The sequence below is a fragment of the Pyrus communis genome, chromosome 10 (assembly GCF_041283825.1).
Source record: "Pyrus communis isolate YQ-2024b chromosome 10, ASM4128382v1, whole genome shotgun sequence".
In the NCBI taxonomy this organism is placed as follows: domain Eukaryota; kingdom Viridiplantae; phylum Streptophyta; class Magnoliopsida; order Rosales; family Rosaceae; genus Pyrus; species Pyrus communis.
This window is the reverse complement of record NC_142574.1, coordinates 7,366,345-7,377,445: the sequence shown is the minus strand read 5'-3', so window position 1 is coordinate 7,377,445 and position 11,101 is coordinate 7,366,345. Positions and strand designations below refer to the sequence as shown.

Below are 11,101 nucleotides of genomic sequence, written 5' to 3'. Positions count from 1 at the left end.
TGAGAACAAGGTTAATAATTGCACTTTTAGGTTCTTTTCTGTTTGGATTTGTGAATTGCCTTTCTTCTTCATCTTCCAATTCCTCTTTCCTCAATCCTAAACCTTTAACCAAAAGTGTTTTTTTTTTTGTCAAATCTCATGAGAACCTTGGGAAAACAACAAAAAGATTCTGAAAGTATATAGTTCTCCATTATCTTACGTCGAGTACCATTGTTGTTGATATTAACGAGTAATGCTACACTTATCACATTTTTTATGTTGTATTTGTACCATATCTACTAGAGGTAGTGTCCACCAATACAAATGGGTATCATCTCTATAAGAGATGTAGTGTTACAAATATGGTATAGAAATGTGGTAAGAATAATATTTTTGGACATTGACATTTTCCACTTTACTTTCATAATTGAGAGCAACATCAAAAAACAAACTCCAAGTATAGGATGAAACATTGCTTGTCCAAGTGGCTTTGTAAATATGTCAGCAAGCTGATTCATAGAGGACACATGTGTCGTTGTAATGGCTTCTGACATGATTCGTCCACGAACAATGTGGCAGTCTATCTCAATTTGTTTGGTGTGTTAATGAAATACCAGATTTGCAGGTATGTGAAGTGTTGCTTGAAATATTTGAGAATCGAAAAGAAAATGGAGTAGAAAGAGTAATTGAGAAAGATGAACTAGAGAGAATATAGAGAGAGAAATATGAGAACTGTATATTGACTTGAAAGAATCACTACCACGAAACCATTTATTAGTGTCGCTTTAATAACCAACAAGAAACGTGTATTACTGTTGGATATTAAGCAAAATTCGACAGAAAATGAATGCAGTGGTGGATATAATAAGCGATAAAATTGCCAGCATCAGGAAATGAATTTTTCGACACAAAATACTCTAAAATCGATAGAAATTGTGTGGGATATAACCGACAGAGAATAAATTAGTAATGAATAAATAAGAGCATTCTATGTCGGATAAAATTGACAGAAGATACATAAAACCAACAAAACTTATGTCGGCTATAATTGATAGAGAATATATTAATAATAAGTAAGAGCATTCTTTGTCAAATAAAACCGACAGCAATATATTAATAATAAAAAATATATATAAAAAGGACATGAGAGCATTCTCCCTTCTCCTTCTCCTTCTCATTGAGCATTCTTCTCCCATTCTGCTCGAAATGACCCAACTTGCTTGAACCAGATTCTGCAGCTAATGAGCAAACCAGATTGAGCTAATGAGAGATTAAGACATCATATTTTTCAATTCTTCAAGACAAAAGATACTCATGAGAGATTAATATTAAGGATACTATTGTAAATTCATCCTCAAGAGATAATACTTAGAGACTAAGTAAAACTGTTAGTTTGTTATAGGTTTGTTTTCTCTTAGTTAGAAAGTGTTGTGACTTGCTTTTGGCTCACAACTAGTATATATACTCATATTGTAAACTTATTCATTTGTGAAATACAAATATAATTTCCAAACATGGTATCACCCGCCTGAGTCTCACGACCTTTCGATCCCAAATTTTTCCCGCTTCTCTGCTTTTCTTTGCTTTTTCCCGCTTCTCTGTCGATCTTCTTTCTTTGATCTTGTTCTTGCTCGTCTTTGATCTTGCAATCCTTTGCTATTGCTTGTCTTCTCCTCTGATTTCTGTATCTCCAATCATGGCGTCTGATTCCTCCTCGGCCTCAGAATCTCAATCTTTTCCCCAAATTGTTTCTTCAAACCCTAATTCTTCGATTACGGTCCAGAACATTGGATCTATGGTTCCGATTAAGCTCACCACTACCAATTACCTGACCTGGAGTGCTCTCTTTGCTCCAATCTTTCGTCGTTACAATCTCACCGGGCTGATTGATGGCTCCATGGTGGCGCCGCCTCAATTTCTCACTGATTCCTCCGGTGCTCGCACTCTCAATCCGGCGTATATTGCCTGGTATGAAAATGATCAGAACATCCTCATCTGGATCAACTCCTCTCTCTCTGAATCCCTAATTCCCTATACTGTTGGCGTTTCTTCGGCTCGTGAACTCTGGGCAAAATTGGAGTCACGACTTGCTGCTGCCTCCCATTCTCATATCCATGAACTCCGATCTCGCCTTCGGAATCTTACCAAAAGTGATCTCACTGCTGCTCAATATCTTCAACGCACTGAAGAAATTGCAGATGCTCTTGCCAGTGCTGGTGCTCCGGTTGAAGATTCTGAATTAATTTCTGTGGTTCTTCATGGCTTACCTCCTGAGTTTGATTCTTTTGTGGATGCTATCCAATTTCGTCTCGGCTCTACAACTCTTAATGAGTTACATGGATTGCTTCTCAGCAAAGAGATTCAATTGACCAGTCGCAAGCAAAGTACTCCTGTGTCTTCCTTTCAGGCTTACAACACCTCCACTGGTCTTCTACCTTTGCCTGTCAACTCTGTCTCTCAAGGTCCTGTTGCTCAGTTTTCTTCATCTTTCAACAATTCCAATCGTGGACTGGATCGTAATTCTAATCGGAGCAATCAGTATAATCGAGGTAATTTCAGGCAATCTAATTCTCAGAGGTTTTCCCACTTTCATCGAGGCAATAATCAGAGGTTCAATCGTGGTGCTCGCCCGAATTTTTCATCCACCCGGAAACTCTCGTGTCAAATCTGTCGCCAATCTGATCATGAGGCCTGCGCCTGTCCTCATCGCATGGATCCTCACTATAATACCAAGTCCTCTCAATCGGCTTTGGCTGCTAGCACCTCCAATCCTTCTTCTTCTCCGTGGATTGTCGACTCCGGTGCCACCTCTCACATGACCAACAACTATGCCACGCTCCAGAATCCTGAAGCTTACACAGGCCCTGAACAAGTGTATATTGGTGATGGCAAAGGTTTGCCTATCACTCATTCTGGCTCTTCTCTTCTTACTGCTTCACCTAGTAATTTTGCACTCAAATCTGTGTTGTATGTGCCTGCTCTGAAACACAATCTTCTGTCTGCCAATCGTTTTTTAATTGATAATCAAGTCTCCATGCATCTTTATCCATCTCACTTCGTTGTGAAGGATCTTTCTTCGGGGAGGATGCGTTTTAAAGGTCCTGTTCAGCATGGATTCTATCAGTTTCCTCCACATTCTTGTACTACTGCCAGGCATCTCGCTCTCACTGCTGCTCCCAAAGCTTCCAGGACTCTTTGGCATGGACGATTGGGCCATCCTTCTGTTGCAGTTCTTAATAAGCTAGCTTCCAGCTCTCGTATCTCTATGTTACAGAATAAGAGCACTTCTCTTTGCTCCTCTTGTGTATTAGGCAAAAGTTCTCGGTTGCCCTTTGTTTCTACTACTAGTACTACAAAGAAACCCCTAGAACTCATTCATACGGATGTTTGGGGCCCCTCTCCTATTGCTTCTAAGGAAGGTTTTCGGTTTTATGTCATATTTGTGGATGACTTTACTAGATATTGCTGGTTCTACCCTCTGCGTTACAAATCTGATGTACTCTCGTGTTTCATGCAATATAAGTCATTGGTTGAGAATGTTTTGTGTACTAAAATAATTGCTCTAAGATCTGATTCTGGTGGTGAATTCTTGAGCACTCAATTTTCCAATTTCCTGGCTCAACATGGCATTCAACGTCAACTGTCCTGTCCTCACACTCCTGAACAAAACGGATGTGCAGAACGTAAACATCGCCATCTTGTGGAAACTGCAAGAACTCTCTTGGCAGCCTCTAAAGTCCCTCATATCTATTGGGTTGATGCGTTTGCTACTGCCATTTATCTCATAAATCGGTTGCCTACTCTATCTCGCCCTTCTCCTTGGGAGTCTCTTTTCCAGAAAGCTCCTAATTATAGTACACTGCGAGTTTTTGGCTGCTTATGCTTCCCATGGTTGAAGCCTTATATTTCTTCCAAGCTGGATGCTAAGAGCAAGCATTGTGTTTTCCTGGGGTACAGCCTTCACCATAAAGGTTACAAATGTCTTGATCCTGGTACAGGGAGACTGTACATCTCTCGGCATGTGGTCTTTGATGAGGTTCAATTTCCATTTCATACTCTTCCTCCTCCTCCTCTCTCTTCCCACCCTCCCTCTACCCTCTCCACCTCTCCTATACCATCTTCTCTTACTTTTACCTCAATCCCTCCTCCTTCTTCTCCTCCTGTCCCTTCCCCTCAACCTGTCCCTTCCCCTCAACCTGTCCTTTCCACTCACCCTCCTCTTCACCCTGTTTCTTTCTCAGCTTCCCCACCCCCTGCCTCTTCCTCCCCACTGTTAAACACTCATCCTATGCAAACTCGCTCAAAATCTGGCATATACAGGCCTCGAGCCCTCACTGCCACTAAACATCCTCTACCTTCTCAATTGTTCCCAGATTATCTTCCCACCACTTATCTTCAAGCTTCCAAACATCACCATTGGCGCACTGCAATGCAGGAGGAATTTACTGCTCTCTTACACACTCGAACCTGGTCATTGGTTCCTTCCCATCCCTCTCAAAACCTAGTGGGTTGTAAATGGGTCTTTCGGATTAAAAGGAAGCCCGATGGCTCTATTGATCGTTATAAAGCCAGGCTGGTTGCCAAGGGATTTCATCAACAAGAAGGTCTTGACTACACTGAGACCTTTAGCCCTGTGGCTAAACCTGTGACAATTCGTCTTCTCCTTACTTTTGCTGTTCAATTTGACTGGTTCTTGAATCAACTTGATGTCAGCAACGCCTTCTTGCATGGTACTCTTTCTGAATCGGTCTTTATGCAGCAACCACCTGGTTTTCAAGATCCCTCTAAACCGAATCATGTATGTCAGCTCCATAAATCCTTATATGGTCTGAAACAGGCTCCTCGAGCCTGGTATGATAAACTGCATGCTGCTCTTCATTCACTTGGATTTGTTGGTTCTCAGAGTGACCACTCTCTCTTCGTCAAAGCGGATCCTTCCTTAATCTTCATCCTGGTTTATGTGGACGATATTTTGGTTACTGGTCCTTCCTCTGCTGCCTGTCAAGCTGTGATTCACAAACTCAGTGCTATGTTTCCCATCAAGGACCTTGGAGCTTTACACTACTTTCTTGGCATTGAGGTCAAACGTTCCTCTACTGGCATTCTTGATTTGCTTACTAAAGCAAACATGGTTGGTGCCAAGCCCTGTGCAACACCCCTTAGCACCTCCAAACTTGATCATGACTCTCCTCCTCTTGAAAATGTTACCGAGTATCGATCCTTGGTAGGTGCTCTCCAATACTTAACCTGGACACGGCCTGATCTTAGTTTTGCTGTTAATCTTGTCTGTCAGTTCATGCATCTTCCACGAGTGTCCCATTTTCAAGCTGTCAAGCGTATTCTTCGCTATCTTAAGGGCACTCTTGATCTTGGCCTATGGTTTACTAAATCCTCATCTCCTCTCTCTCTCACGGCCTTCTCCGATGCTGACTGGGCAGGTTGTTCGTTAGACAGGCGCTCTACTGGAGGTTATTGCATTTATCTGGGCAATTCTCTTATTAGTTGGAGTGCTAAGAAGCAACTCACTGTTGCTCGTTCTTCCACCGAGGCTGAGTATCGTTCCCTTGCTAACACTGCCTCTGAAATCACTTGGATTTGTAAACTGCTTACTGATATTGGGTATTGTTTACCTTGCTCTCCTCACCTCTGGTGTGACAATATCTCTGCCCTGTCTCTTGCTAAGAATCCTGTTTTCCATGCTCGCACCAAACATGTCGAGATTGACTATCATTATATCCGTGAACAGGTTCTGGCTCAGCAGGTCTCTCTTCATTTCATATGCTCCCAGGACCAAGTTGCTGATATCTGTACTAAGTCTCTGTCCAAGCCCAGATTTCTGTTCCTCCGTGCCAAACTTCCACTTCGACCTCTCCAGTTTCGTTTGAGGGGGGATATTAAGGATACTATTGTAAATTCATCCTCAAGAGATAATACTTAGAGACTAAGTAAAACTGTTAGTTTGTTATAGGTTTGTTTTCTCTTAGTTAGAAAGTGTTGTGACTTGCTTTTGGCTCACAACTAGTATATATACTCATATTGTAAACTTATTCATTTGTGAAATACAAATATAATTTCCAAACAATTAAGACATCAGCAACATTCAACATTTATCAGTATCTCTTCCCTCTTAACACTTCTACAGCTAAAAAATAAGGAGAAAAAATGGCGCACTCCGCCGAAGCTTCTCTAGATGCTTCCCTTCCTACAGTTCATCCTGAAAATACAAAGCACAAGGCGCAAAGATTAGTAAATAGATTAGTAGTATTAGTTGAGTAACTGCAAAAGGAAATAAGCTTACATATCTCTCAGACTCCTCGGCACTCTCTTCAGTTGAGTCCGGTTTAGATTTAGCATCAGAGTCATCTTCCACATCATCTGTGTTGGCGTCATCCTCTTCCTTAGCCTGAAAGAACACTGCAAAGCTGTTAGGGACCACAAAAAAAGATGACAAAGCTGATAAACTCTCAGGTGTCACTTTCGTATGCCTACATCAGAGTCAACTGGATATTTTGCTTCCTGGTAAAAGGAATAAGGTAACAAGTTAATAAGCATGAAAAAAAAAACACGATTACTGATTGTTAAAATAATTTTGGACTACTTGAATAAATCCCTAAATATCTATGAAATCCCAATAAGATGGAGCCTTTATTGATATCTTCCAAAATATGAATTATTCATATCCAATGAAAACATAAATTAAGTCATAGGTGGAAGCATGTGAAGGGACTTATAGTGCTTCGCTTGTCTCTGTGCTCAAGGGCTTGCATAGCTTTTGCCTTGTTCATCCATAGTGATTGAAGCGAGAAGGAGAACGAAATGAGGATAGGAGAAAAGGGGGAAGGGAGAAGTACCGGTGCAAGGAAGAGATGGAGGGTTTTTATTTTGGAAAATTTTTCATTACTGTCAATTAAAACCAACAGAAACATTTTTTTTAAATAAAAACCGACATAAAATTTTCATTACTGTCGGTTTTTTAAAATAAAAACTGACAAAAAAATTTTCATTACTGTCGGTTATAACCGACAGAAACAAAATGGCGGCAAAAATCCCCCCAAAATTCCCTCCCAAAATTTTGTTACGATTTTAAAAAATAAAATAATAATTGTTTGGTTTAATAAATAAATAAATAATATGTATTTAAATAGAATACGTTTGTGACATCCCACATCGCCCAGGGGAGTGATCCTTAAATGTATATTCTCATCCCTACCTAGCGCGAGGCCTTTTGGGAGCTCACTGGCTTCGGGTTCCGTAGGAACTCCGAAGTTAAGCGAGAAGGAGGCTAGAACAATCCCATGATAGGTGACCCACTGGGAAGTTGCTCGTGAGTTCCCAAAAACAAAACCGTGAGGGAATGGTAAGCCCAAAGCGGACAATATCGTGCTACGGTGGTGGAGCGGGCCCGAGAAGTGATCCGCCCTGGGCTGGGATGCGACAAATTGGTACCAGAGCCTAGTTCTGGCCGCGTGTGTGCCGACGAGGACGTCGGACCCCTAAGGGGGGTGGATTGTGACATCCCACATCGCCCAGGAGAGTGATCCTTAAATGTATATTCTCATCCCTACCTAGCGCGAGGCCTTTTGGGAGCTCATTGGCTTCGGGTTCCGTAGGAACTCCGAAGTTAAGCGAGAAGGAGGCTAGAGCAATCCCATGATGGGTGACCTACTGGGAAGTTGCTCGTGAGTTCCCAAAAACAAAACCGTGAGGGAATGGTAAGCCCAAAGCGGACAATATCGTGCTCCGGTGGTGGAGCGGGCCCGGGAAGTGATCAGCCCCGGGCCGGGATGTAACACGTTTTTAAAAATTAAATAAATAATTGTTTGGTTTAATAGATAATTTTTACACTTTTGGTTTAATAGATAATAACCCATATAAAACATGCGATAAAGAAACAAAAAGAGAATTGTACAATGAAAATGTCAACATACAAACTAAATATTGTCTAATCAATACTTGAAAAACATAAATAAAAATTTAGCACAAATCCCACTTCAAAATTTAAGCAAATTTAACGAAGATATGTATTCTAGGAAACTAGTTTTCATGATCTAACCGTCAAATTTGTTTTTAGATACTAAAAGATCACATACGTAAAAAATCGCAAAAAAAAAAAAATTAAACATTCAAAGATTAGGTAACGGAACAAAAGTTTTCGACGGTTTTAAACGAAAAATTACAATTTAACGGTTATTTTAGCTCCGGCTTTGATGATTTTTTTACAGCTACACTCCTCGACCTTATAAGAATGCAATGAACGATTTTGATCTTTAATTTAAAATATTTATGCTAGTGGATACCATAAAATCTTATTTTGTACTTAATGGAAATATAATATTAACTCTAAGTGTTTGTTTAATATACCATTTTGACGCGATATGCATTCTACAAAATTTTTTTCAACGATCCAACCTTCAAACTTATTTGTACACACTCCGAGATTGCATACGTAAAAAATCATAAAAAAAACAAATATTCAGATATTACATAACGGAACAAAAGTTTTCAACAGTTATAAACGAAAAATCACAATTTAACGGTTATTTTAGCTCCGATTTTAATAATTTTTTTACAGCTACACTCCTCGACTCTATAAGAATGTATTGAATAAATTTGATCTTCAATTTAAAATATTTACACTAGTGGACTCTTAAGTGTTTATTTAATCTACCGTTTTGACGCGATACACATTCTACAAAACTTTTTTCAATGATCTAACTGTCAAACTTATTTGTACACACTCTGAGATCGCATACGTAAAAATCACAAAAAAACAAACATTAAGATATTGAGTAACAGAACAAAAGTTTTCGACGGTTATAAACGAAAAATCACAATTTAACGGCTCGTTTAGCTCTGATTTTGATGATTTTTTACAGTTACACTCCTCGACCTTATAAGAATGCAGTGAATGAATTCAATTTTTAATTTAAAATATTTACACTAGTAGATACCACAAAATCTTATTTTATACTTAATGGAGAAGTATAACATTAACTCTAAAGTGTTTGTTTAATCTACCATTTTGATACGACACGCATTCTACAAAACGTTTTTCAATAATCCAACTGTCAAATTTGTTTGTACACACTCCAAGATCGCATACTTAAAAAATTAAAAAAAAAAAACAAACATTCAGAGATTAGGTAACAGAACAAAAGTTTTCGATGGTTATAAACGAAAAATCACAATTTAACGATTATTTTAGCTTCAATTTTGATGATTTTTTACAGCTACACTCCTCGACCCTATGAGAATGCAATGCATGAATTCGATCTTCAATTTAAAATATTTACACTAGTGGATAAATCTTATTTTATACTTAATTAAAGTATAACATTAACTCTTTAAGTGTTTGTTAAAATATTTAAACCATCTGTTTATTTATTTATTTATTTTTAATCAATACAACATTTTAAAATAATAAAATAGTCAATTTTTGTCGATTATAACCGACAGAATACTAAAATAATAACCGCCAAAATACTAAAATAATAAAATAGTCAACCGCCACCATTAACTAAAAACTGCCGGAATATGTTAAAAATAAATTTCTACCAGTTATAACCATTAGAATACTAAAATAATAACCGCCAGAAACTAAAATAATAAAATAGTCAATTTATGTCCGTTATAACCGCCACCATTAACTAAAAACCGTCAGAATATGTTAAAACTATTTAAAAAAAACAATTACAAATACTGGTAGATATAACCGACATGATTTTATTTTTATCCGACACTAATTGAATGATGTGTCGGATATCTTTTATCCGACATAATGGCTTATTAAAGACACCTAAAACTAATATTGTAGTAGTGAATGAAGATTACACACTGTTTTTATACTAGAAAGCATAACAACTCTAACGAAGTACTAACATACTTGCAAACTATAGTGCTAACTATATTTATAACTGTATTGCTAACTTATACCCTTAATACTCCCCCTCAATCTCAACTGGGGAAACCCAGTTTGAGATTGGAAGAACATATGCAGTCACTACTATGAAACCAGAAAACAGAACAGAGTTGAACCATTTGCATTCTTGTAATCCCTATGGATGACTGAATTTATCCACCTCAGATTCATTCCATATCATAATATCTTTATGTATATCACCTTGTTCCATATGAAAACCATTCCCATCTGAACCATCTGCAGTATCTGTCAATGTATGATAATCGATGCCTTCACCACTTTGCAACAACCACTTTAACCGGAATTGGGGCCAAGTTATTTGCTAGGGACCTGAAAATAACCAACACTGCAGGGTTATGCATTACATTCTATGTCATTAGACCTCATAAAAGAATTGTAATGCATTCCATGTCAAAGCTATATTTTCATCTCAAGCAATGTTCCTTAACTACCGGCATCATTCCTTAATCCCATATTCAACTCTTTTCCAAATTAATCAAGAAAATGAACACTTGCCCAAGAGATGAATAACCAGAAAACACAATAGCATATGCCACAACTCCTAATCACAAGAATTACAATGTGTCTTGACTGTAATCTTTCTCAATGCATAACAATTTACATAGAACAAAACACATACCCATTTCACCAAACTTGTACTCTGGAGCTTTATCATTGAGATTTAAATCACCTATCCCATTGCTCGTTGACTTCTATTCAAAACCCTTGAGATTGGTGGGATAAACCATTTGCCATACCTTAACAGCCCCACTTTGATGACCCGTTACAAACCAGTTCATAACCAGCCAATTAGAAAATGAACAACTAGTAATAGAAAGAATTGAATCAGAAACAATCTTCATTAATGAATCAAAGAAAAGCTTAGAACTCAGAAGAGGAAACGACTTCACTGTATTGTATTTTTAAAAACATACCAGCGTTATTACAAGAGAACCAAATATAAAGGAATATCACTATTTGCTTAATGACCAAGCTACCCCTCAACATATCTAACTAAATCTTATCTATTTAACCAAATCTTACAACTCTATCCAACTGTCCTTACAACCAATTCCAACTGATTTGCTGACCTGGCAGCTACCATGTGACCATACTCATCATCTCTCCTCAATCTCAGGTAGGGTGACCAACCCTGAGATTGCAGCAATGCTTGAAAAAGGCAGGTCCATGGAGACCTTTGGT

The 11,101-nt window shown here is 38.3% G+C and overlaps 1 long non-coding RNA gene across 1 annotated transcript; it reads right to left on the bottom strand.

The window, feature by feature from the left end:
- Nucleotides 1-9,686: 9,686 nt before the first annotated feature.
- On the bottom strand, nt 9,687-10,769 carry LOC148693453 (uncharacterized). Its single transcript, XR_015952738.1, has 2 exons — nt 10,539-10,769; nt 9,687-10,228 (listed from the first exon to the last, which is right to left on the bottom strand). It is a non-coding gene; the product is annotated as an uncharacterized LOC148693453 (long non-coding RNA).
- Nucleotides 10,770-11,101: the final 332 nt, after the last annotated feature.